A 4,196-nucleotide genomic window follows, 5' to 3' on the forward strand; every position below is an offset into this window, starting at 1 on the left:
ACATAAAGCCAAATCTCCAATGGAATGGTTCACAAATAAATTTATCCAGGTGTTAGAATGGGCATGTCAAAGTCCAGACCTGAATCCAATCATGAATCTGTGGGCAGAGCTAAAGACTGCTGTTTACAAACGCTCTCCAGCCAACCTCACTGAGCTCGAGCTGTTTTGCAAGGAAGAATGGGTGAGAATTTCAGACTCTGCATGTGCAAAGCTGATAGAGACATACCCCAAGTGACTTGCAGCTGTAATTGCAGCAAAAGGTGGCACTACAAAGTATGAATGCAAGGGGCCCAAATAATATTGCAAACCCCACTTTCAGGTTTTTATTTGTCAAAAAAAAGTTTAAAATATCCAATGAATTTCATTCCGCTTCACGATTGTATCCCACTTGTTGTTGGTTATTGACAAAAAATTAAAATTTTATATCATTATGTTTGAAGCCTGAAATGTGGCGAAAGGTTGAAAAGTTCAAGGGAGCCGAATATTTTCACAACTTTCTCAGGTGAGAGGCGGAGTACACCCTGAACTGCGTGGTCGCCAGCCAGTCACAAAGCACATACGAGGTCAAACAAAACCATTTACACTTGCATTCACACCTACGAGCAATTTAGAGCCTTCAATTAACCTATCATGCATGTTTTTGGGATGTGGGAGGAAATTGGAATACCCGGAGAAAACCCATGCAGCCTCAGGGAGAACATGCAAGTTCCCCGTAGGCAGGCCAGGGATTAGATGAAGTGTGAGGAAGATGTGCTAACCAGCGGACCACCATCCCACCATGTTTGTAGTATGAATACTGTCAGGTTTAAAAAGCTTGACTCTCTATTAAAAGAAGGCGAATAGACAAGGCTTCAAGTTTTACTAATTGCAAGGCGAGCAACAGGACTTCTCCCTGCTTCCAACCAACTCCAACTCGTGTCCCCTTGCAGCTTCTTTTTATTCACATAAATCACATGATGAGTGTATGTGTGTGTGTGACTGTTTGATTGATGACATCTGTTTTCAAGACAGTGAGTTTAAAGGTACAAGCTTGGTGATGATGTGTAATCAACTACAATATGAACAAAATGAGAACATATGGATGATTATTTTTAACATTTCCCTCCTGTTTATCATTTTGGAAATACGAGTGGGGACATCAGAAGCTTCCCTCTTGCTGTTGCATTTTCAGAAAGTTCATCATTTACACTCGAGGGGGCAAAGGGGCATCAGATGCTTTCTTTTGGCTGTAGCTGCATATAATCACAGTCTACTTATTATAGTTATATATATATATATATATATATATATATATATATATATATATATATATATATATATATATATATACACACATATATATAATATTATTATACTTATTATTATGTTCAAAAAACATTTGACCTTGCTCGAACCATCATAGATTTCAAACGTGCGGTTATACACATCGTGAAAAAGCAGAACAAACCCAGAACAGTAATTACGGATACAAGGAATTTCATCATAACATACCAAGGTCCAAAGGTGAACCAGGATGAATCGTAATAATAATAATAATAATAATAATAATAATAATAATAATAATAATAAATAAACAGCGGGTGAACATCGTTGCTCATTTCTGAACCCATCAAGTGTGGGTACACAGCAGCCCAAGCAAGTCAGGTGTAGATGTTCTTGGTACTAGAGTCGGGAAACATGTAGAAGAAAGGGAACGGTTGATTTCGAGGTAAGGACACAGCCTCCACTGACAGTGGAAGCCGTTACTAGAGATGTAACCCTCTCTGGTGATTGGGACAGTCATGTAGTCTTTGGCGCCCCATGGCATATAAGGGCAAACACAGAAGAGATTCTTGAGCTCTGCTGGTGACAGTGCAGAGTCCTTGTCCATTTAAAGTCAGGCCATTGTCCTGCACTCCATCGCTCGTATTTTTACAAACAACAGTCTTTACATCTTCATCACCATGCAAGTCAGGCTGCACACCCTCTCCAGGTCTTGGCGGAGGTGCGTAAATAGCTGCAGTCATCTCAGCAACACCTCGTGTTCATGTCTGGCAAGGGTGTCCTGCTCGTCCTTCTTAGGCATGAGCAGCAGCTGGTTGAAGTTACCTTTGTGCTTCAGCTTCTAGTACTGGTACAGGAAGTCAACTGTCTTGGGTGTCATCTTGAGGTGTCGGCCCACTTCCTCGGCGTCCACAAACTGGTAGAAGACCTCCTCCATCTCTTGCAATTTCATGTTGTGGACATTGACATGCTTTTCCTGCGGGTCAAATTTACAAACAAGACACAAGAACGACTGCGACGACGAGGGGGACGACGAGGCGAAAGGGATGAGGCCGAGGGCGGCCATGTCCTCTTTATTTTCCCCTCCAACATTTCCACTCAATTTGCCCTTCTTGCTCCCGACGCTTTCCTCATTTTCAACTTCAGTGGTGTAGTCCCGCTCCACAGAGTCACTGCCTTTAAGGCCCAAGTGCTTAGGGCAGTCGTACTTGAACTTAACTTTGTCGTTCTGAGTGATGATGGTCATCACCAGGCCGGAGTGGAGGTAGTTGCTGGGAATGTGTGACATGTTGGTGACGTGCTCCATCTTCTCCAGGTTCCCATTGCTCATCTTTGAGATCCACAAGGCACAGCTGACATGGACCCACTTGGTTCCACTGCGGGTGGGCTTCATAGCATCGCCCGTTTTCGGACAAACCGGCACTTTGGCAGGATACCTGGTGGACGCAGATATTCCACTTGTTGCAGAACACCATCTCGTTGTCGTCCTCTCCGTTGGGGAACTGGCATGTCGCACACCACATTCTCATTGTACTCGATACCAAGGCCCTACTGTGTCTCGGTAGTGTGTGTCATGTTGTTATGACAACGGTGCTCAGCACTCTATGGCGAATTCATCCAGTGGAAGAAGGGAAACCTTGCAAACTCCTCGTCGATGACCTGCAGCCAGGTGATATCTTCCTCGTTGAGGTCGTAGTGACACACGCCCTCCGCCAAAGTCCTGATGTCCACATAACATAGGACCAGGGTGGCAGATGTGCGGATCAGCTTCTTGGGCCTGATGAACATGACATCCTTGCTTTTGTCAGTTAGCACCCGGGCCACTGGGTCCGGGATGGACTGCGGGCTAACGGGCACATGGATACCCTTTTTCTCGCTTCTGCTTCTGTGGATGAGCCAGGATGTAGTAATCTTCTCCGTTGAGCTGGTACGAGTCATGCACCTTCATGGTGGTGATCAGGTCCGTCCTGAAGACCTCAGACGGTTTCTCTCTGCATCCTCTCCTGGCCTGGGATGTCTGGGAGCAGCAAGTGGAATTGCTGGCATTGTCGGACTTGTCGGTGCTGCAGACTTCTTTTCATGGCGGAGCATCTGAGTAGTTCCAGCTTCACCACACTTGTTGATCTGTCATTGGTTGTCCACGGAGGGACACCATATTCACATAAGAGTACCAGGCTTTGGCGTCCATTGGAGAGGTGGGATTGTCCTTGCTCCATGATGATTCATCTCCATAGATCCTGTGACAAACACGTACAGTCCCAGACTGGCCAGTGCGGAGGAGCCATGCTCCGATCAGCACGAAGGCTAGCAGTCCCAATAGTGGCTCTCCTTTACCCAACATGCTCAAGCGCGGATCAGCTGAATTCTTCACCGGGGGCAGCCTATTGCTACCCCACCCTTTGTAGCCGGACTTCCACCGCTACTCGTCATTGAATGAAAAGGGAGCCACAGGCTTGCAGTGGGACAAGTGTATCCATGTGGGACGTTCTGCTATCTTTATCACCATGGGAGTGGACCATCCCAGCGAGGTGAGGACCAACACTTCCTCTTGATGACTTTTCTCAGGACACAATCACTAATGGACACCAACAGCACCTGTGAAGAAGGCACAGTAGGTGGCAAATCATTTACTTCTTTTACAGTTTTATTTAGCAGCATCTCTTTTACCCAATCACTTAAAGTATTTTCTTCTGACTGCTGCACTGGCCCGTGTACCATGGGCAGTCTAATGTAATCTAATCTAATCTACTGGATACTATTTCAAATGGGAACAATCCTTTTATCTGTTGGGGTTATTTTCATATACACTTTTACTAAATGTAGTTTTCCTTAATCAAGACTTCACTGTCCCATTGCTTCGTTCCACTAATTCTGCACAATGATTTTTTTTCAAGTTATTTCTAGATTTGCAGCTACTTTACTGATTTTTTTTT

The 4,196-nt window shown here is 44.9% G+C and overlaps 1 pseudogene; it reads right to left on the reverse strand.

The window, feature by feature from the left end:
* Positions 1-1,640: 1,640 nt before the first annotated feature.
* Positions 1,641-3,479, reverse strand: LOC133507304 (protein Jade-1-like; annotated as a pseudogene).
* Between the last annotated feature and the right edge of the window lie 717 nt (positions 3,480-4,196).

Source organism: Syngnathoides biaculeatus, chromosome 10 (genome assembly GCF_019802595.1).
Source record: "Syngnathoides biaculeatus isolate LvHL_M chromosome 10, ASM1980259v1, whole genome shotgun sequence".
In the NCBI taxonomy this organism is placed as follows: Eukaryota; Metazoa; Chordata; class Actinopteri; order Syngnathiformes; family Syngnathidae; genus Syngnathoides; species Syngnathoides biaculeatus.